The sequence below is a fragment of the Monodelphis domestica genome, chromosome 2, assembly GCF_027887165.1.
Source record: "Monodelphis domestica isolate mMonDom1 chromosome 2, mMonDom1.pri, whole genome shotgun sequence".
NCBI classification, from domain to species: Eukaryota; Metazoa; Chordata; class Mammalia; order Didelphimorphia; family Didelphidae; genus Monodelphis; species Monodelphis domestica.
In genome coordinates, this window is record NC_077228.1 from 62,977,195 (window position 1) to 63,002,223 (window position 25,029).

The following is a 25,029-nucleotide window of genomic DNA, read 5'->3' on the forward strand; positions in this document are numbered from 1 at the left end:
TGATCACCCTTCATACATTTGAAGATAGAGAGACCACTGTCTCCCATCCCCCAAGTTTTTTATTTTTTTGGGTTGTGCCTCTCTATTTCCTTCCAGTTATTGAAACTTCAGGACAGACTTAGACTACAGAAAAGAGAAATAAAGAAAGGAAAATAACACATTAGCAAGACTGAAATGACTTGAGTGTTAATAAACATGTTCCCCATATCTCCATTCCCCAGTGCTTTCCTCATGAATTTAGCTTCCACTTATATTGTATGTATTTTGCATAGATGTTATAATTACATGCTTTCTTCCCCATTAGAATGTGAGTTGCTTTAATGTAGAGACTGTGCTTTGGTCTTTCTTTGTGTACCTATTGCTTAGACAGAGTCAGGCAAATAGTAAGAGTTTAATAAATGCCCATTGATTGACTGCCTGATAAAATGTAAAGATGATCATTTTCAACTGAGATCCGATTTGCCTTTTCTATGAAGTTGTCATTGCTTAGTCTGGGGCAGGAGAAAAATGAACTCTGATGAGGATCCAAAAACAAGTCAACATGTTTCTGAAGACGTGGAATTGTTTGTTCAGATTTCTGAACAGATGGATGGAAGACAATGGTATGATCTGGCATGAAGCCCAGTAAACATCAACAGCAGCCATCCAGGATGATAGCTATTAGTAGGGCCACTTGAGTGCATTTGGCAGTACCTTTCCACGTCCATTTTCCTTGAAGGAACTCACAATTTTCTTTATTGGGTTAACTTGACTGACTTCTTACATGTGCTCACATTTCTTATAGAAATTTGGCTCAAGCCAGAAATGGGAAGGTCCAGCTATTCATTTGGAAGGGGTCACTAAATGTCTAGGAATGTTGAAGTTGCCAATGTGATTTTTTCCAAATTTTAATTAATTTGTTTGTTACACTACAATACAATACAACCCTCTCTCCCTCCTTCCCTCCCCACATGAGAGAAAATATCATCTGACAAAAAGATATATCTATATCTGTCTTATTTCTATTTATCAATTCTTTTTCTAGAGATATATATACACAAGTCATTCTTCAAACAATATTTATTTTTCTATATATAATCTTCTCTTGGTTCTGCTCATTTCACTTTTTATAATTTCATGTAGATCTTTCTGTGTTTTTCCAAAATTAATCTGCTCATCATTTCTTATGGCTCAGTAGTATTCCATTACAACCATATGCCATAATTTGTTTAGCTATTCCTCAGTTGATGGACATCACTTCAATTTTTGGCTCTTTGATACCCCAAAGAGAGCTATATTTTAGAATGTATACATTCTTTTTCCCTGAACACCTTGGGAAATAAACCTAATAGTGATTTTTCTGGGCCAAAAAGTATACACAAACTTGTCACTCTCTGAGCATAATTTCAGATTGTTCTCTAAAATGGTTGGATCAGTTCACAGTTCCACCAACCCTGTATTAGTGTCCCTTTTTTTTCTACATCCCTTCTGACATTTGCCATTTTGCCCCTTTATCATTTTAGTCAACTTGATAGGTATGAGATAAAATCTTAAAGTTCTGATTTGCACTTCTCCAACCAACAATTATTTAGAATATTTTCTACATAGTAATAGATTGCTTTGATTCTTCATCTAAAACCTGTCTTTATATCTTTTTACCATTTATCAATTGAGGAATGGCTCTATGCATATATGTGTCAAAGTTCTCTATATATTTTAGATATGAGATCTCCATCTGATAAACTGTCTATAAAAATTTCCCCCATGCTTTCCTTCTAATCTTGGCCACATTAGTTTTATTTGCAAAACCCTTTTAATTTAATATATTTGAAATTTTACACCTCACAATTTTACACCTCACAATTCTTTTTATCTCTTATTTATTCATAAATTCTTTCCACAAATTTGCTATTATGTTGCTTGTTCATCTAATTTACTCATGATATTTTACTTTTTGCCTAGCTCATGTAACCATTTTTTACTTTAACTTGATGAATGGGGTAAGGAATTTATCCATATCTAATTTCTGCCAGTCTGATTTACAGTTTTCCCAATAATTTTTTAACCAAATTGTGAATTCTTCTCCCCAAAGCTTGGATCTTTAATTTTGTCCAATACAAGGTTAATGGGACTCTACCAGGTTCTACCTCTGCTTTTTTATTTAACTTGTATAATCTCAGACCAATCTCAGAATCATAGAATTTCAGAGTGTGAAAAGACCTTGGAGACCGTTCAATCTAAAACATACCTGAAAAAGCTGTGGGCATTCAGCCTTTGGCTTGAATCATCAGTGAGAGGGAACTGACTATCTTCCGGGGCACTTTAGGTTCTACTTTTGAATAACATTTATTGTTTGGAAGATTTTTCTTACCTCAAATTTACATCTGCCTCTTTGCAAATTCTACTTGTCACTTCTGGTTCTATCCCCTGCATCAAACAAAACAACTTGAATCATTTTTCCATACGTTAGCTTTTCAGATATTTGAACAAACCACCTTATTCACTTTGAGCCTTCTAGAGGCTGAATGTTCCTAGTTTCTTTAATTCATTCTCACATGTTTTTCTTAAGTCTCTTCTACATGCTCTTCTATAGATGTGCTCCAGCTTATTAATGTTCTTTCTATATTGATATCCCCACACTAAAAACAACATTTAGAAGTTATATGAATGGGACAGGGAAAAATAGTACAGTCACCTCCTAGTTCCTGAAGGTTCCATCTCTTTAAATTAGGTCCAAGATTACAGTTTTTTTTGCCTATTATATCATACTGGGAATTCATCATGAGTAGCATCCTATTAACACCCCTAGATCTTTTTTAGACAAGCTGCTGTCTAAACATATCTTCTTCATTTTATACATGGAAAGTCAATTTTTTGACTCTAAGTGTATGACTTTGCATTTATTCCCATTACATTCCATCCTATTTGATTTACCAATATTCTAGCTCAGAGATATCACTTTTGAGGCAAGTGGATGACTAAACTTCTGAGTGAAATTCAACCAGATTAAAACGTCTTTGGAAAATGTTTTACAAGACAAAAATACAGCACAACATAGATAATGTTAATAAGTGGTTTTCTAAATCAGTATGTGATCCTCAGGGATAGATTTCTATTTGAATTTGACATCACTTTCCAAGTTCATCTGGGTTTTTTCAGATCCTATCAGCTGCCATTCATTATCTGAAAATGTGATAAGCATGACCTCCATATTTTTTTCCCAAGCCATTAAGAAAAATGTTAAACAGGAAAAGACACAAGTATAGATCCCTGGGGCATTCCATTGGAGAACTTATTTCAAGGTCAAGATAATTAGTGACAACTCTTTAAGTTGGGCAATTCATTCAAACAATTCTTAATTCATCTCATTGACTATCATCTAGCCTAAAAACTTCTAGAATTTCTGCAAGAGTAGTTTGAAATTCTTTATCACCTATAATACTTGGTCACAATCCATTTATTCCCTAGCAAGCATTTATTAAGCAACTACGTAAATGAATTATACTAGGCTCCAACGATGCAAAAATAAAGATGAAATACAATTCACAAATATGACATTTTATTGAAGAACAAATATGTACATAGAAAAGTCAATACAAAATATATATGAAGTAAATATATTTTCTCTTGGTGGGGTGAGGGATCTAATGACTACAGGGAGAATCAGGAAAGACCTTTTATAAAAAAGAGTAGATCATGCTGACCTGGAAAATTGAATGAATCTATGATTACTAAAAATGTATGTAAAGAGAGAATAAAGTACATTATACGAAACAGGAGATGACTTATCATGTATAAAGACAACAACTAATGCAGTACAATGTGACTGAAATTATATAATATGGGTAGGTGGGACATTAATGAGAAATTAACTGGGAAAAGTAGGCTAGAACCAGGTTGTCAATGGCTTTAAAAGTTAGAGGAGTTTGCATTTTAACCTGAGGAAATACGAAACTTCTGAAACTTCTGAGTCCAGGGAATTTGATAGTCAGATCTATACTTTAGTAATACAATTTTGGCAGTTTTGTGGAGGAAGGTTTGAAGGGGGAGAGCCTGAAGCCAGGAGGCCAATTGGGAAGAAATTGAACTGTCTTGATATAAGAAGTGATGAGGGCCACCTATCAGATTGCCTAATATGACAGAGAAGGAAAATGATGCATTGAAGGGGATGTGGGAGAACTGGGACATTAATTCATTGTTGGTGGAGCTGTGAAATGATCCAACTATTCTGGAGAGCAATTTGGAACCATCTCCAAAGGGTGATAAACTCAATGCCCTCTGATTCAGCAATGTCACAACTAAGTCTATATCCCAAAGAGATAAAAAAAGAGAAAAGATCCTATTTGTGCAAAAATATTTACAGCAGCTCTTTTTGTGGTAGAAAAGTATTGGAAACTGAGGGCATGCCCATAAATTGGGGAAAGGCTATGACAAATTAGGGTATATGATTGTAATAGAATACTATGGTGTTATAAGAAATGACAATCAGAATGATTTCAGAACCAGATGGAAAGACTTACATGAACTGATGCAAAGTGATGTGAACAGTACAAGGAGAATGTTGTACACAATAACAGAAATATTGTATGATGAACAGCTATGAATGACTTAGCTATTTTCAGCTATACAGCAATCCAAGACAATCTCCAAGGATCAGGATGAGAAATGTCTCCAGAGAAAGAAACTGATTGTGTCTGAAAGCAGACTGAATCATTATATTTCACTTTCTTTTCTTTTGAGTTCTCTTCCATTAAATGACTAATATAGGAAAATGTTTTACATGATTGCATTTGTAAAATCGATATCAGATTGCCTGCCATCTAAGGTAGGGAGTGGGGGAGAAAGAAGTGATAGAAAAAGTGAGAAAACTTGGAACTAAAAAAATTTGAATATTAAAATTCTTTTTACATATAATTGAGGAAGAAGAAAAAGAAGTAATGAGTACCTGAAGTAGACTGGTGGCTGTGTGACTAGAGAGAAAAAGATGAATACAAAAATGTAGAATCCACACGTTTTGGCAACTAAATTGGTTGGGGTGAGTCAGCATATGAGAGTGAGTCAACGATGAATTTGTAAACCTAGGTGACTGGCTAGATGGTAATGTCAGCAGGAATAGGGGAATTAGGGCGAAGGGTTAATCTTGAGGAACAGATTTATTTTGTATATGTTGAGCTTGAGATGCTTATGGTGCATTCAGATGGAATTGTTCAAAAGGAACAAGGCAATGAAGTATTGGAACTCAAGTAGCAGAATAAAATCTAGATTAAATTATATTTATACTATTCTCCTCATCTACCAGTTTGGTAACCCTGTCAAAAAAGAAAATTTAGTCAATCATAACCTGTCATTGAAGTTATGCTGACTCTGTGGTCAATGTTTTTTGGTTAAAAAGTTCATTAGCTTCAAAATTAAAAAAAGAAAGAAAAAAGGAAGAAAGGAAGAAAAAGTTAATTAGCCCCCTTTTTACCAATACATTCCAGAATTTTGCCAAGAAAACCTGGACAATATTTGTCCAAAGTTTCACTTGATCTTTCTGGGTCTCAGTCTTCATCTGCAAAATTAGGACCAAATGATCTTATTCTACATTTCTGTGACTTTTTGACCACAATGCAATAGGATTGTTACTGAGTGGGAAGGTGGTAACTGACCTGACAGGATATGATCTGGTTCAGTACCCAAATAAACCTGTTCTTGGAACTCATGTACCGACATTTATTTGTACAGGAAGCTGTGTGGTGGTTTTACATGAAACTGTTAAGACTGAGAAGAATAAAATCTTTTGATAGTCAGATGGTGCTGAATACAAATATGGAAAAGGGTTTGGGGAAGATATTTTAAATGGAATGTCATGAAAGCCTTAAGGAAGAGGCTTTTTGAGAAAGCAAAAACATGGCTATTAGTAACTTGGATTTTGTCCTTTGAGAACTGTTTGTTCATGTTCTTTGACAACTGATCAATTAGGGAATGGCTCAGATTCTTGTAAATGTATATATTTTTATATGTATATATTGATTTATATATCTTGATATATTTTTATAGATCTTGGTAATGAGACTTTGTCAGAGAAATTTGCTGCAAAGATTTCCCTTCCACAGGTAACTATTTCCCTTCTAGTCTTAGCTGTATTGGTTTTGCTTGCACAGAAAGTTTTAAATTTCATGTAATTAAAATTGTCCCTTTGGTCTTCCCTAATTCTATCCATTGTTTGGTCATGAAATTGATAAAGATTAATTAAAGAAGAAAAGCAAAAACAATAATATAGAGACAAAGCTCCCAAAGATGACACTTAGGAGCAGTGAGGAGAAGGAAGGCAATGAATGAGCTTTTTTGATCTGTAGAAGGAATTTGCTTTTTAGGTAATCAATTAACACACATTTATTAAGTTCTAGACACTGTACTAGACATTGGGGATGCAAACAGTCCTCATCTTGAAAGAGATTACATTCTAATTAGAGAGACATTCATATATCTAAGTGTAGAGGAAAAAATACAATGTATGCCAAGTACCTTTAGGGATATGGAAGGAGGCGACAGTGGCTGGGGAACCTCAGAAAGACTTTAAGTAGGTGGTATTTGAATTGAGTCTTAATGGAAATCAAAGATTTTAAGAGGTACAGATGCAGAGAGAGAAAAATAGAGAGAGAGAGAGAGAGAGAGAGAGACAGAGAGACAGAGAGAGAGACAGAGAGACAGAGAGACAGAGAGAGAGACAGAGAGAAACTATAGTGTTCCAATGGCAGAGCTATGAATGCAAAGGCATATAGACAGAAGATGGGAAAGGGCTAATATGCCTATATCCTTGAATGCATGGAAGGCAGTCATGTTTGAAGGCACTGGAAAGGTTGGTTTGGGCCAAGCTAAGCTAGATGTAGTAGGTGTTGAGGGCAATGTTCCTGGCTGTCACAAACTATCTCAGAGACCTTGGGAAAATCACTCAACCTCTTTGGGGTTCATTTTTTCCATCTATTAAATGAGATACACTGAACCAGATGATCCCTAAAGTTTCTCCTAGCTTTTGTGAAATTACCTGGCAAAAGATAATGATTTTACATTATCTTACATAAAACACAGAGCTTTTCTTAATGTATCTTTCTTCAATAGTAAAATAGTCTTAAACAAAATGTCATGATCATACTGTTGTTTTAGTTTATTCCACTGCTTTAATTCCTTCAGCATTTAAATTCTATTGATTGGTATGTATCAGGTGGCTCAGTGGATAGAGTGTTGGGCTTGAATCTTCCTGAGTTCAAAATTGGCCTTTGACACGTGCTGTGAGACTCTGGGCAAGTCACTTAATTCTGTTGGCTTTAGTTTCTTCATTTGTAAAATGAGCTAGAGAAGGAAATGGCAAACCCCTCCAGTATCTTTGCCAAGAAAACCTCAAATAGCATCATGAAGAGTCAAACATGACTGAAAAATTGCTGAACAACAACTATTAGAAATATTAATCTTACAAACTCAATCTTATATGTTGCTTTTTATAAAACAGTTCTTTAGTTATGTCATGTTTTCCTACTTGAGTTCAAGAACCCTGTCTTCTAATTCTTTACTGTATCTCCCTGCTTGTCTCTTTAATTAAGCTCACTGGTATCTAAAAGAGTGCTCTGTACATATACTAATAGTTGGCATTTATAGATTGCTTTAAAGTTTGCAAAGTATTTTCTGTTCTTTATCCATCAATCAGTAGTCATTTACTAAGTGATCACTGTTGCCACACTACCCAGGCACTCAACAATTGATTGACTTACATTTGATGGAGGGAGAAATCAGAGAGCTAAAAGGGACCTGACAGGTCATTTACTTCCCCACCTTATTTAATAGACAACAAAACTGAGGCTTATGAGAGTAGAGACTTTTAGAAGATCATCCAGCTTCTATGCAGTGGCAGAATCCAGTTTAAAACCCTGGTTTTTTGACTCTCAGTACAGTTTTCTTTTCATTGTAACAGAGGAGAGGTAGATAGAGGTAGGTAGACAACTCAATAAATAGAATTTCCTAGGGAGGAAATAAAACAAAACAAGAAACCAGTATTTTCAAAAGGCTGTTCTTTCAGACAGCTGAGTGGCATAGAAGGTAGAGCAAGGGACCTGGAGTCAGGAAGACTTGAGTTCAAATCCAGACTTAGGCACTTACTAGCTATGAGACTGGACGAGTCACTTAACCTATTTCTGTTTCCTCATTTGTAGAATGGAGTAATAAGGCTATCCATTGCACCTACTCTTGTTACCTCCTGCCTGGCTTATTGCAATATTCTTTTGCTGAATTTGCCTGCTTCAACTTTCCCCAATCCAATCTATTATCTATTCAGTCACCTTAGTGGTTTTTCCTAAAATGCAGATCCTGCCATGCCATGCCCTCAGTAAACTCCTGTGACTCCCTATTGCCAGTATGATCGAATATGAAATGTTCTGTTTGCCATTCAAAGTCCTTCATAACTTAGTCTTCCTTCTACTCATTGAGTATTTTTATATTTTACTCCCAGGCATCTACTCTTCTCTTTAGGCACATTGGCTTCCTTGCTGCCAGGAACAAGACATTCTATCTCTTGACTGTGAGAGTTTTCTCTGTCTCTCCTCCATGCCTAGAATGTTCTTCCATCTCTGCCTACTGGCTTCCCTGACTTCCTTTATATACCAACTAAAATCCCATCTTTTGTGGGAAACCTTCCCCAACTCCTCTTAATTCTAGGCTTTCCACTCTGTTGGTTAATTCCTCTTTATCCTGTATAAAGCTGGCTTGTAAATATATTTTTACATGGTGTCTTCTCCTTTAGATGCTGAGAGCAAGGACTGTCTTTTGCTTCTTTTTGTATCCTGAGCATTTAGCTTAGTGCCTGACACATAGTAGGGGCTTAATAAAAGTTTATTAATTGATTGGCTGATAAAAACCACTTCCCAGGCATATTTTCATGAGATTCAAATGATACAATATTTGTAAAGCAATTTGCAAAAATGATTGTTATTGTTCTTTTGTTTCTTAAGCAATTTATGGTTGTTTTTTAAATAGAAAGATAATCTGTATGACACTATTACTTGTTGCTAGTGACTGTGACTAGAGAGAGCTGCTACTAAGTATGGGGACACACTTGCCTATTTGCAATGGGGATAGATGAGAGACACTGCTGATGCAGGGGAATGCCTACTGATCCCTACTGATGACTAGTGGATCAATATTTCTCCTAATCTTCTCCTATCCTCTCTCCCTCCCTCCTTCACCCTCTCCTCCCTGTCTCCCTCACCTCCCAATTCTTCTTGAAGCCTTTGGCTTCTTCCATCCCCCTGAGTGAACTATAGAGTTACTCTTTTCTTTTTCTTTTTGAGTCAGGGGGTTTATTGGGAAACAGGATGGGAAACTGAGTTAAGAGGGACGAGGGTGTTCTTAATCTAAAATGAAGATTATGAGGGCTTGGGAAGTCACAACTGTGACAGGGGGACAGTCAGAGATGGAGGACAACAGTTAAAATCTTCTTTCTTCTTCACAAAGTCATCAAGGTCTCTCAGTCTGTTTTCAGAAGCCCACCCTCCCCCTCAAGGGTCCTTCAGCCTGGGACAGAACTAACAAACTAGTTCAGGGCTCTCCTTCAGCCTGGATTTTCTCCAACTGTTGTTCAGTCAAATCTGAGAGAGCAGAGGTTTCTCCCTTGGTCAGAGAGCCCCAAAGCCAAGCTAGTCCCACAAGGGTCCTCAGCCAGCCTCAACTGCCAACTCCTGGGAACATTCCATTTGGAACCTTCTTCTTGATTGACAGGTCAGGTCCCCAGCTTGTTTTCTTGCATCTTGGCTTACAAATCGTCTCTCTCTCTCTCCATGCCTCTACCACATTTTGTAGTGAAAGTATATGAGTCAGAGGTGATGGAGAAGGTGACAAGATGACCTGCTTTTGTGAGAAGGGAGAGTAGAGGTCACCATGAGGAAAACTGAGCTGCATAGGTTTACTGTTTGAAAGGAAGCATATTTTATTGTTTTATTTTGTTTTGTTATGTTTGTAGGGTTTGAAGGAGAAAGGAGAACCATAAGGTGCCTGACCTTAACAAAGAACTGTTTGCCCAAGGGTACTAGGTTGGGATTCAATCAGGAGACCTGACTTAAAATGATTGCTATGACACATAGTAGCTGTGTGACCTTGGACAAATCACCTTATTCCTCTAAGAGTCAGTTTACTTACCTCTATTATGGGGATGGAATTAATATTCATTCTACTTCACAGAACTGTCATGATGAAAGTATCTTGCAAGCCTCAAAGTGTTTTAGAGAATGTGGTCTATTTCTTTCTTCTTCCTCTTATTTTCTTAAAAAAATTTTAATAACAAATTTCCACATAAGTTTTCTGAAGTTATATGATTCATGTTGCCTCCCTCCTTTCTCCCCTCCTCCTATCCAGCTTCTCCTATTTTCCTTCCTTCTTCTCTTCTTAGTTTCCTGATATAGTTGGCCAGTCAAGACTTTGATTAAAACCATAGTTCAACTATAAAAGCTCATCTTGGACACTTACTAGCTGTGTGACGCTGTGTAGTTCACTTAACTAAGCCTTCATTTTCCATTTGTAAAATTGGAGCAATAATGTTTGTACTACCTATCTTACAGAGTTATTGGGAAGAATGTTCTTAGTAACCCTTAAAACACAATAAATGGGAATCATTATCAATTTCTAGCTAGGTCACCCTGTCATCAGGTGTGACAAGTCATAGAATCTTGGGGACTTTTTCATCAGGAAATTGAGAAGACTGGATTATACCTATGATCCTTTTTAGATCTGACTGAATTATTTTTTCTCCCCCAGCAAATTAAAGAATGTATTTTATTTTTATTTTTAAAAATTAATTAATTTATTTAGACTATTTTTACATGGTTACATGATTCTTTTTTCCCACCCCTCTTCCCTCCCCCTCCCTGAGCTGACAAGCAATTCCACTGGGTTATATACACGTATCATTGTTCAAAACCTATTTCCATATTATACATATTTGTAATAGAGTGATCTTTTAACATCAAGACCCTACTCATATCTCCATAGAACCACATGATCGATCCTAGGTTTTTCTTCTACATTTCTGTTTCTACAGTTATTTCTCTGGATGTAGATAGCGTTCTTTCTCATAAGTTCTTCTGGATTGTCCTGAATTGTTGCGTTGCTGCTAGATTGAGAGTCAGGTCTAGAGATGGGAGGTCCTAGGTTCTAATCTGGTCTCAGACACCTTCCAGCTGTGTGACCCTGGCCAAGTCACTTATCCCCCATTGCCTAGTGTTTATCACTCTTCTGGTATACTATTCTATGTTCACCTAATTTATTTATGATTTAATATTTTATATTTAAGTCATTTACCCATTTTGAATCTCAGCATAGAGTGTGAGTGTGAGATGTTGATTTAGACCTGATTTTTCCCATACTGTTTTTTAATTTTCCCAGCAGTTTTTGTCAAATAGTGAGTTCTTATCCCCAAAATTGGGATCTTTGAATTTATTGAACACTAGCTTGCTATGGTCATTTGTCCCTAGACTATTCCATTGATCCTCCCTTCTGTCTCTTACCATATTATTTTGTAGCATATTACCAGTACCATATTATTTTGATGACCACTGATTTATAGTATGGTTTAAAATCGGGACTCCTAGGCCCCCATCCTTCACATTTTCCCATTATTTCCCTTGATATTCTTGATCTTTTGTTCTTCCAAATGAACTTTGTTAATTTTTTTTCTAATTCTATAAAATGTTTTTTGGTAGTTTGATAGATATGACACTGAATAAGTAAATTAATTTGAGTAGGATTGTCATTCTTATTATATTAGCTCATCCTACCCATGAGCATTTAATATTTTTTCCAATTATTTAGATCCAGTTTTAATTGTGTGAAAAGTGTTTTGTAGTTGTGTTCAAATCTGACTGAATTCTTGCATAAAATGGGATAGCTGGTGACATAGTAAAGAAAGGGCTTTGGACCTGGAATCAGGAAGAGTTGGGTTGAAATCCTGTCTTATATATTTCTTAGCTGGGTGTCCCTGGGCAAGTCACTTAACCTCTGACTCTGTTTTCTTATCTGTAAAAGGGAGATAATAATAATACCTGCCTCCCAAAGCAATCTAAAATTAATTAAAAAAAATAAATAACCCAAATTAGGTCATGTTTGTAAAGCATTTAGCACAAAATGTATAGCAGATGCCATATAAATGTTAGTTATTATTGTTGTTGTTGTTGTTGTTATCATTACTTCAGGAAAGTTTGAAGAAGTCATGAAGCCTGAAGAAAATGGAGCTTTCCCATTTTCGTCAACTCCACCTTGCCAGTCATCTCCACCAACAAAGAGAGAGTATCATAATAATGTTTTTTGGCTTAGGGGCATCCTCTAGAACATTTAGCAAAAACAGGTTTACTTAAGAATACCATGGAAAGGATTGAATATCAAATAATCAGAATATAGCATTGATTCAGATGGACACAGCAACACTCACCTCTGAATTGGCCATGGTAAGTGGTATGCTTGGTCAGAAAGGCATGTCAAGGTTAAGTGGTGCCCACCTCTTCATAACTGAGTTTCTATTTATTTAGACTTCCAGAAGGCTGCCTCAATGACTGGAGCCTTCATGACATGGACCATTTATGTCCTCAAGATGATTTCATTGCCTTTTAGGAAAATAACCCCAACTTCTTAGCTTATGTAGAGTAGATGTTACTCCTACTACAGACCTATTAAATCTTCTGGGGAGAAATGTCACATTGATCTATCATTTATAATACTCTAGTGTGAATAGATTTGCCAATATCTTTTGTGAAATCATATTTTGAAAGTGAGGAAGGCAGTATGACAGTAGAATTCTTAGATGTCTGAGGTAGCCCATGGGGAAAGTGTACTAAGGAGAGATCAGGACACAGAATGGAACATGTGGGAGGCAATGGAAAACTCTTCCCATTCCGCCATTTTGCAAAGGACCAATCTGACCTGTAGGCTAAATTGTAGATGTAAAGTGTTTCTAGGCAATATAGGGAAAGAATGGCCTGTGGCTTATCTCCCCAGAAAATAGACCTAATGACCTGGCACATCACAGGAATTTGTCCTGGCCTGTTTTATGTTAGTAGCTTAACTCTATCTAGTTGTAAAAGGGAAGGGCATTAATTCAGCTGCCAACTCTGGATTGTTTGCAGAGAACTAAATCTCCCAGTTTGACAGAGGGAAATATCAGCCCCATTTCCCAATTTAGACCTTCTAGAACTTCGTTAGGTGGAAGAAGATGAAAGCTTAATGCTGTCCCCAGCTGTGGTGCAAGTTGCAATAAAGGTTTCCTGAACTTTATCTTCTGTCCTGGCTGAGGTTGAAAGAATAGTATGTTCTGAAAATAAAAGCCTGTGGAATAAATCCAATCTCTTCTATTGGCCAAGAAGCAAACTTAACAAAAAACATCAGAGATCATCTTTCCAAGCCGGAAGAGTCTTTCAATATCTGATATGCTGAATTGGGCTATTAATTGTGATCACACCCAAGTAATGTGCTCATGCACCTGGCTGGAATTATTTCCTGATTTGCTCTATGTTCAAGATTAGAGAGTGGGAAAGGACCTCTAGAGGTCATCTAGTCCAGGCTCTTGGCCCCAGATATAGCAATGAGTATAGTAACTAGGTGTGGATTAAAAGGAGAATAAGGAAGGCACCATTTCATAACATTAGAGCAATGGTCACACTTCAGAATAGAATATGCCTTTTAAAATATTTTATTTTTTCCAATTACATATAAAATAGTTTTAAACATTGTTTTCTTACAAGCATTTTTATTTGATTTTTTATAGTTTATTTATTTCCCCCCACATTATTTAATTTATTTTTTTAGAATATTTTTTCCATGGTTACATGATTCATGTTCTCTCCCTTCTTCACTCCCTGCTTCCCTCACTCCCCTCCATAGTTTTCTGCTTTCCTCCTAATATTGGTTATATGGTTTTTGTTTATGCAAAGTATTTTTAATTTGGTATAATAAAAATTATTCATTTTATATCCAATTATGCTCTCTATCTCTTCTTTGGTCACATACATTCTTCCCTTATCCATAGACCTGATAGGCAAAGTATTCCAGGCTCCTCGAATTTGCTTATAGTATCAAACTTTATATCTAAATCATTTACCCATGTTGACCTTATCTTGGTAATGATGTGAATTATTGGTCTATACTTAGTTTCTGCCAAACTACTTTCCAGTTTTCACAGCAGTATTTATTTTTTGTTAAATAATGAGTTTTTGTCCCAGAAGTTTGGCTTTCTTTTTGTTTATCAAATGCTAAATTATTATGGTCATTTGCCTTTCTTTCAAAGAGGCTACTAGAAAAAATAAAAAAGCTACTAGATGTCTATGAAAATTTAAAGGATAAGTTATTTTTGATTCTATAAGAGAATTATATCTATTGAACTCATAGTAAATCAAGGAAGAGGCAGGAGACACCCTACAGGAAGTCTAGACTAGAGAATCCCAGAAGATCCTTACAAAATCAATCAGTAAACATTTATTAAACACTTACTATGTGATGGGCATTGCCTCTGAGGATACAAAGACTAAAGTGGAATAGTCCTGGTTCTCAGTCACCTTCCATGATTAACTCTGTACAATCTAGATGTCTCAAAGGACTTTATTGCTTCCTAAGAGTTCTGGTGAGGATCCATGGGGAATAAGCTCATTATGCAAACCATAGTTCAAATTCTGACTCCCCTAGCAATATAAGGCTTTACATTTAGAAAGATATAGTCTTCCTTCTTTCTATCACCAATGAGGATTATGAGGTTTGTTATTCTTTCATTCCTCCACATTGTTCAGTTGTTTCAGTCATGCCTGACTCTTTCATCCTTTCCCATCACCCCCAAATTTGGCCTCTGTTGTCTATACTCATGATGTCATCAGCATGTATTGACATAGAAGATTCCAGGGTGCTTTTTTCTGTTGATTAGAGAAAAACATTGGGCTTAGGGCAGTAAAATTATATCCTCGAAGGTTACAGGGAACCTTTCATGTTCATGCAAATCATAGAAGATTTCTGGACAGATGCAACCACAGATGTTACTCTAAATGACTCTTGGATTATTAATGTCAAGATAGCCATAAAACTGGGAGATGCTCGCTTGCCAAAAGCATTTACTACCATCATGGAGGATGTCCTACACAAAAGTCACCTAATAATAGCAATAATAATAAATAATACTATTACCACTAATAAAATAACTAGTATTTTTTTAAGGAGTGCAAAAAACCATACAAATTATCTCATTTTTCCTTGCAATAGCTTTGGGATGCTAATATGGATGGGGGGATTCCTTATAGAGGGTGAAATTTTGTCTGCATCAAGTTCCAGAATACTACAAGATCTTTTCAATGACATTGACAATTAGGTAACTCTCTGCTACATGGCACAGTGGATGCAATGCTGGACCTGGAGTCAAGAAGACCAGAGTTCAAATCCAGTCTCAGACACTCATTAGCTGGGTGACTCTGGGCAAGCCATTTAACCTCAATTTGGCTTCGTTTCCTTATATACAAAATGAGGATAATAATAGCATCTACTTTTCAAAGTTGCTGTAGTGAACAAATGAGAAAACATCTGTATAGCTCCTTGCAAACCTCAAAGTACTGTATAAATGCTTGTTATTACAATGATTATTATTACTTGAAGAATATTGGCTACTCATCCCTGAAGAACAAAATAAATGCATGAAAATTTCCTTTTATGTTTACTGTGACATGAAATTGGATAAACAGTCTACTGAGACAATATTCCAGCCCATATACTTGGGATCACAGTTAAAGATAGCTTAATAGTTGGACACTGAATTGAAAAGGAAGAGTCAGCTGGGTTACCTCTGGGAAACTATACAATACCTTTTTAAAAAAAAAAAACAACCCTTACCTTTTGTCTTAGAATAGATACCAAATATGGGTTCCAAAGTAGAAGAGAGGAAGGGGTAGGCAATTGGGGTTAAATGACTTGCTCAGGGTTATATAGCTAGGAAGTGTGGGAGGTCATATTTGAACCTAGGACCTCCCATCTCTAGGCTTAGTGCTTCATTCATTGAGCTACCTAGCTGCCCCTGTGTAATACTTTTAATGTGCCTAGCTGCTCCTTGGAACCCGCTCCCCACTTTTTGACCCAATTATTTTATAGACTTTCTGTTTGGTGGTGAATCTTGGAAGACCACATTTTCAAAAGCAGTGCTATCAGGTTCAAATAGAAATGGATCCTTACAAGCCTCATATTGACTTAGAAAACCTTAAATTAACATTATCTATGTTACTTCGCATTTTTAGTTATTTCAAGACATCTCCCAATTGCATTTAAATATGGTCCAGGTTGATATCAGGATTTTTGTGGAGACAGCATTTGAGTGGAGGGATGGATAAAAGCATAAAAATAACTATGTACACAAGATGTATACAGAGAAAACAGAAATTAATCCTAGTATTAGTAGCTGAAGTGAGAGAAGAAGGGGGAAATATTGGGAAAGACTTCCTATAGTAGGATTTAAGCTGGATTTTTAAGGAAGAGAGGGAAACTGTGAGGAGGTGAGAGGGCAGAGAACATGGAGGACCATCAGTGTAAAGGCAGGGATATGGGAAATTGGGGACTATATGTGAGGAACTGAAAGTGGAATAGGATCCTAGAATATGTGAATGGGAGTGTAAGGAGATTTGAAAGGTAGGAAGGGGACAGATTATTACAATTTTTAAATGCTGACCAGAGATTTTGACCCTAAAGCTAGTAAGGAGCCATTAGAATTCATTGAGAAGGAGGTGGACACAATCAGTTTCATGCTTTAGCGAAATCATCATGGTGGCCAAATGGGAGATGGGGAGATGGATTGGAGTAGATAAATTCCTGAAGCAGTGAGACCCGTCTGATTAGGGAGATAGTTATGTGAGTAGTGAAAAGGGAATATAAGGAGAGATTTTTTGAAGAGAGAAACAATAAGCTCTCACAATGCATTGATATATTAGGTCATCCAGAAGGAGAAGCTGAGGATGACACCAAGGTTAGACTTATGTACAAGAGGTTGCATGAGAGGTATCACAAATGAAATGGGTAACTGGGAAAGGTGGCAGGTTGACCAGATGGTAAGAGCTGGAGAAAACAAATACATAAGCTGAATGATCCATTAATGCAAAATTACTTTGGTTAGGTCTTTATATGGTACTCAGTGAGAAATAGAAAATTAGATCAGTGAAACAGGACAGACCTATAACAAACACGTGTAAAAGATTATAGTAACCTTGTGTTTGACAAAAGTAAAAATCCAAGCTTTTTGGAGAAGAATTCACTATTTGGTAAACATTTTTTCAGAAAACTGGAAAGTGGTTTGGTAGATATAAATAAAATGGATACATGACCTAGGCATAAGCAAATTAGAAAAAGGAATACCATCTATCAAATTCATGGGTAGTAGAAGAATTTATGAATGAGCAAGAGAAAATCTTGTGAGATGTAAAATGAATAATTTTGAATACAATAAATTAAAACAGTTTTGTACAAATAAAATGAATGTAGCCAAGATTAGAAGGAAAGTAATCATTTGGGGAAAAATTATAGATAGTTTCTCAGATAGAGAATATACATATATACATAGAGAAAGAAGCTTATCAGATTTATGAGAATATGAGCCATTCCCCAATTGATAAATAGTCAAAAGATATAAACAGACAATTTTTTGGACTAACAAATCAAAGCTAAATATAACTATATGAAAATATGCTCTAAATCATTATTGATTAGAGAAATGCAAAGCAAAACAACTCTGAGATATCTCACATCTATCAAATTGGCTAAAATGATAAAAAATAAAATGACAAATGTTTGAAGGAATGTGGGAAAATAACTGAAAACTGATTCACCCATTTTGGAGAACAATTTGGAATTAGCCCAAAGAGTTATAAAGCTGTGTATACCTTTTGACCCAGTAATACCATTATTAGGTTTATTTCTTAATGTGATCAGGGAAAAAGGAAAAGAACTTATATGTTCCAAAATATTTATAGACACTCTCTTTGTGGCAAAAAACCTGGAAATTGAAGAGATGCCCATCAGTGCAAAATGGCTAAACAAGTTGTGGCATATGATTGTGATGGAATACTCCTGAGCCATAAGAAATGATGAACACGTAAATTAAAAAAAAAAGGGGAAGACCTACATAAAGTTATGAAGGGTAAAAAGAGCAGAATCAAGAGAATATTATATATAGCTACTGAAATATTATTTGAAGAATGATGTGTGTATGTCCACCTCCTAAAAAAGAATTAATAAATAGAAATAAGCAAGATAGTTTTATATATGTGTATATTTAAAAAAAATTTCAAATAGCATTTATTATATTTAAACATTAGAAAATTATAGGAAAAAGCAGATTGAAATCAAAGCAAATTCTCACAGGCAATAATTCTGGCCCCTTTGTGAGACTCTCAGTTTAAAAACAATGTGATGTTCACATTGGTGAGGCAGACAAAAAGGTGATACTGTAAAAGCTATGTTTTTCAGTCTAACAAGTTTTAAATGCAATGTGTTCGTGAATGGAGTTCTGAAGTCCTGAACTGTTTCCTCCTCAAGAAGGGCCTCTAAAGTTCTACCTGCAAAGGAACTCAATTCAAGATATTTTTTTAAAAAAGGAAAAAATGAGAGGAAAAAGAGAAGGAGACAAAATGAATGGTTGTCTGGCAATGGAAAACATAAGGAGATTTTATCCTCACTGGACATGGCTTGTTTATTGGTTACTGGGCCTTATGAAGGCACAGGACACTTAATGGATATCACAGCATCAATTTTGGCTACAGTGTCATCATTTTCATTGTTATTATTTGTATTTCCTACCTTTCAACATGTATTTATATATTTTTACACCTTGAGGTTATATATACATACATATATTTATGTGTATATGTACATACACACCTTTTTATTAAATGATGTCTTCTCTAATTGGGGATAGGGGTGGAAGGGAATTTTTGGGGTATTCAATGTAACAAATAAGCAAATAAATTTAAATAAAAAAGGAAAACAAATGAGCAATTCTAAAAGACTTAGGAACTTTCATCCATACAGTGATAAACCATGATTCCAGAGCATTAATGATGAAAATGTTTTCCACTTCCTTTCTAGCACAGGGAGGTGATGGACTCACATGAAGAATAAGATACATTTTTAGATGTGGATGATTGGATTTGTTTCACTTATCCATGTGTATTTGTTCTAAGAGTTATGTTTTTCTTTTTTCTTCTGTGTGTGTGTGTGAGTGAACAGTATAGTGGAAAAGAGTGTGATAAAGAGAAAAAAGAAATGCGTTAGAACTGAAAAATTTAAAAATGAGTTCATTGGGGGTACAGTGGCATTATCATTTGACCTAGATTTGTGGTACCTATTGATATTGATGTCATTTTTATCTAGGTGACCTATTGATTGAGATATATTTAGTTCTGGTAACCTCTGAAACAGGTGATTATTTGTCTCTCTCCCCACTTTTTCTGCATTTGTGAAAGTCATAAGGAAAAGTGGTTTAGAAAGAACTAACTTATAAAATTCTATGCAGAATATGGAACATAGAAGACATTTTAAAATATATTTTTGAATGTTACTAACTTGACAAATAACAAACATGAACATTTCCTTTGGGCAAAGAAGAGCAGTAAAAGGTTGTTTACAATGTTGTGAATCTCTATTATGTATAGTTTCTAAAAAAGAAGTGTGTTAAATTTAACTCAGTAATTCCAAAACTTCCCTGTTTGGCTGTATTCCCTTATGAATTTCCTTTTTTAATCTGTGAATTTAAAAATATTTGAAAATCATTAACCCTCTCTTTTTTTTCAGAGGGAGGAGACTGCTTTTACTATCTTTTGTCCCCAGTAACTCTTTCCCTCTCACAAAAGTATCCTCTTATAAGAAATCTTATAAGCTGAGTAAAACAAATGCACTATGTCTGAAAATTTCTCACTTCTAGTCCATCACTTTTTTTTTTTGGCAAGAGAAGGGAGACATCATCAAAGGACAAGCATTGCCATTAAGGGGAATCAGGAAATACCTCTTGCAGAAGACTGGACTTAAATTGAGACTTGAAGGAACTCAGGAAACTAGGAGGTAGAGGTAAGGAGGAAGGACTGTGACCATTTCTTAACCATGGACAGCGGTTTCTTTCCACCTCGTTCTTGTTATCCAGTTGTTTTGATCTTGTCCAACTCTTTGTGATCCAATTAGGCATTTTCTTGGCAAAGATACTGGAGTGATTTGCTCCTTCCTTCTCTGTCTCTTTATACAGATGAGGAAACTAATGACAACAGGGTGAAATGACTTACCCAGGATCACACAAATACTAATTGTCTGAGTCTGGATTTGAACTCATGAACATGAGTCTTCCTGATTTCAGGCTGGGTGCTTTATCTACTGTGCCATCTTATAGCTCCCCTTTATGTTTAGTCTTTTCCCATTAGAATACTGACTTGATGCTAGAGAATGTCTTGTTTGCTTGTACTTGTATCCCTGGTGCTTAGCACATTGTCCTAGTAAATTCTTAATAAATAAATAAATGAATGAATGAATAAATGAATTCATAATTTTAGCTTTGCTTCCAATTGACTAGATAATACACAGTTGCCATTTGGCTCTATTTTCTCAACTGTGAAATGAAATAACATATGACCTTTTCAGAAGGGTTTGGTGGGAGTCGATTATTAAAAGACACTTTCTTTGATATGCAGAAGAGAAGTAAAGTCTGTCTGCAACATTAGCAAGAAAACAGTGGGCCAGATTCTCTTACTTATTGAGAAAAAAGCACTCAATATTCATGGTTCAACATGAGAAAATTCATTCTGACAATTTCTATTTGCCAAACTCTTGGCATATAGACTGTTCTGAAGGCTTTGATTTGTATAATTCCTACTCTCATTATAATGGAAAGATGAAAAAAAAAGTAAGGTTAATTATTGAGGTATTCAGCTACCCAGATGGCATTTTCTTTAGTGGAATAGAATTAATAGGCCGGTTGACAAATTTTATCTTTTATACCTTCTTCCCAAACTTTAAGCATTTTCCCTAAGAGTAGAATTCATACATTATGCTTATACATTAATGTTAATGGAAGATAAATATATATCCATGGACCAGAGTCTTGTTTTTTCCTCTTTACATTTGAAATTCATACAAAGCTCTTCTCCAAAGGAACTCAGAGCAAGAAAAAGGATGAATTTATCTCATTATTTGCATATTAATATCCTTATGCCATATTTCATACACATGATTTATTGGTAACACCAGATATTAAATGGTTTGCTCTTTCTTACTTTGAATGAGACTCTAAATTGCAAGGAGCAAACTTTTTTAACTTATTGGAAGCCAAAATCATCTTTCTTCCCTAGCTACCAACTTACCACGACCCTGTCTGACCTCAAGCAAATCATTTTGCTTTGGTGAACCTGAGTTTCTCCCATTGTGAAATGAGGGCAATAGTTTGTTCATCCTCCTTCTCTCCTAGGGGCTGCTGTTAATGAAAAGAGTGTTTGTATTTTGCCTGCTGCAGCAAGATTGCAATGTTTGAAGAAATAACTACAGCTTTCATAAATCATGTAACCTTTGAGTGAAAAGTCACACAATAAGGAAATATTCATATTATTTTTAAAAAAGCATTAGAATTTTTTAGAGTTTATAGAAACCTTAAAGAGAATTTAGGCCAGATCCTCTCATTTTATAGATATGAGGCAGTGGAGGCCAGAAAGATATTAAAAATGTGGTAGAATCAGAGTTCAAATCTAGATATTTCAGTTCCAAATCAATTACTTTCCTCTGTACCATGTGGCCTATTTCATTTAAAAAAAAAACAAAAAAGTTCTGCTATGTTATTCTTGATTTTGACAAATTTGAAAAATATCAACAAACATGATATTTCCAGATAGAAAAGGAAAAAAGAGAATTGCATGTGAAATCTTGAATTTCATGACATACAACTTAACTGACTTCTGGCATCTGTATGACAGAATGCTTTGATTGATATACAATCCCTACTTTCATTATAATGGAGAGAAGAAAAAATGGGAGGTCAGCTATTTAGTATTCAGCTACCTATATAGTAGATATTTCTTTTTCAAAATATAAGCTCAATTCACCCCTTTAGTTCCAAAGCTATCTCACTTTACTGTATTGTGCTCTGAAACACCTTTATCAATTTTCTTTAAATATTCCACTAATGCTCTTCCTTCCTTTTTCCCCCCCAACTTCATTATCACTAGACCCTTTTCTATGGAAGAATCTCAAAGAAAAATGATACTGTTTACCTGACTCCTCTCTAAATTCATGTATTCTGAATGCTGATCTCCTGGTATCTGATCTTGCCTCCTCTTAATTTTTGCATACTCTTCCCATCCTCAACCCAACCTTGAGATTCCCTATATCTGTTCCTGGTTACTCCCTTATTCAGGAATTTTATTTTTATTTAATTAATTAATTTTTTAAAATAAGATTTGATTTCCCCCAATTACATGTACAATAATTTTTTAACATTAAAAATATCAATTCTGAATTCTCTCCTTCCTTTCTTCCTTTTCCCTTTCTCTGAAACCTTAAATAATTCCTGTGTTTGTCTTGGAATGTAGATTCCCAGATATTTTATATTGTCTAAAGTTATTTTAAATGGAATTTCTCTCTCTCTTGCTCCTGAAAATTTTTGATAATATATAGAAGTGCTGATGATTTATATGGGTTAATTTTGTATCCTGCAGTTTTACTAGAGTTACTATTTCAATTAGTTTTTAGTTGATTCTCTAGGATTATTTAAGAATATAATCATGTCACCTATAAAGTTTATATAGTTTAGTTTCCTCAGTGCCTACTTTATTTCCTTTGACTTTTTTCTTTCCTTATTGTTAAAGCTAGTATTTTTAATACAATATTAAATAATAGTGGTGATAATGTACATCCTTACTTCACCTCTGATCTTGTTGGGAAGGCTTCTAACTTATCCCCATGGCAGATGATGCTTGCTTATGGTATTAGGTAGATACTAATCATTTTAAAGAATGGATCATTAATTTCTGTGCCTTCTAGTATTTTTAATTTTAATTTTTAATAAGAATGGGTGTTGTATTTTGTTAAAGCTTTTTTTAAAATCTATTAAGATAATCATATGATTTCTGTTAGTTTGATTATTGCTATGGTCAACTATGCTCATAGTTTTCCCAATATTAGACCAGCCCTGAATTCCTGGTATAAATATCACCTGGTCAGAGTGAAAGATCCATGTGATATATTGCTGTAGTTTCCTTGCTGGTATTTTATTGAAAACTTTTGCATATATTTTAATTAAGGAAATTGGTCTACACTTTTCTTTCTCTATTTTTGTTCTTCTTGGCTTAAGTAACAGTACCATATTTGTGTCATAAAAAAATTGGTAGGATTCTTTTTCTACCTATTTCCCCAGATAGTTTATATAGTATTGGTATTAATTGTTAATGAAATATTTGATAGCATTCACTTGTGAATTCACCTAGCCCTGGTAGCTTGCTCAATTTCTTTCTCTGAGATAGAATTATTTAAGTATTCTATTTCCTCTATTTTGTTAATCTTGGCAATTAATATTTTAAATTATTTTTTATAAATATAATTTATAAATATAATTATTTTTTTTATAAATATTCACCTATTTTTCTTAGGTCGTCAGATTAACTGGCATGCAATTGTGCAAAAAAAAACCCCTCATGATTGTTTCAATTTCCTCTTTATTGATGGTGATATCCCCCTTTTAATTTCTGTTACTGTTTATTTTATTTTCTTTCCTTTTTTAAATCAAATTAACACATGCCCTATTTTATTTTATTTTTCACAAGACCAACTCCTAGTCTTATTTATTAGTCCAATGGTTCTCTTACTTTCTATTTTATTAATTTCTTCTTGAATTTTTAGGACTTCCAATTTAGTCTTTAATTGGATATTAAAATTTTTTTCCTAGTTTTTAATTGCATACTCAATTCATTAAAATGTGCTTTCCCTCTATTTTAGTGATATAAGCATTTGGAAATATAAATTTCTCCCTAAATACTGCTTTGGCTGTATCTCATAAATTTTTATATGTTGCCTATTGTTGACATTCTATTTAATGAAATTATTGACTGTTTCTATAATTTGTTCCTTGACCCACCCATTTTAAAGCATTAGATTATTTAGTTTCCAATTAATTTTTGATTTGTCTTTTTATGGACCCTTATTGATTATAATGTTTATTTTTATGTTCTTTAAAGGATGCATTTATTATTTCTTCTTTTCTGCATTTAATTGTGAAGTTTTTATGTCCAGATACATGATCAATTTTTGTGTAGCCATGCACTGCTAAGAGGAAAGTATATTTCTTTATATTCCCATTCAGTTTTTTCCAGAGACTTATTAGTTCTAATTTTTCTAAATTTTGACTTGCTTCCTTTACTTCTTTCTTGTTTATTTTTTGGGCTTGATTTATCTAGTTCTGAAAGGGGAAGTTGAGGTCCTCCACTAGGATAGTTTTTACTATTTCCTCTTGAAGCTCATTTTATTTCTTCTTTTAAAATTTGGAGGCAATACCATATATGTTTGGTGCATATATCTTTGGTACTGATTACTTCATTGTCTATAATACCTTTTAGCAAAATGTAATTTCCTACCTTATCTCTTTTAATTAGATCTTTTCTTGCTTTAACTTTGTCTGAGATCATGATTACTACTCTTGCTTTTTTTACTTCAGATGATATACAATAAAACCTTCTCCAACCCCTTACTTTTACTAAGTGTGTGTCCACATGCCTTAAATGTTTTTCTTGTAAATAACATATTTTAGAATTCTGATTATTAATCCACTGCTATCTGCTTCCATTTTATGGATGAATTTCATCCCATTCACAATCTCAGTTATGATTACCAACTGTACATTTCCCACCATCTTATTTTCCTCTTTTGCTCTTGCTCTTTCTCCTTTCACTCTGGTCCTTGTCGTAAGTGTTTTATTTTTATTCACCAGTTCCTATTTCCCTCTCCTTTTTATCCTCCCCATCTTATTCCCCTCCTACTTCTCTATAGGGTAAGGTAGGATTC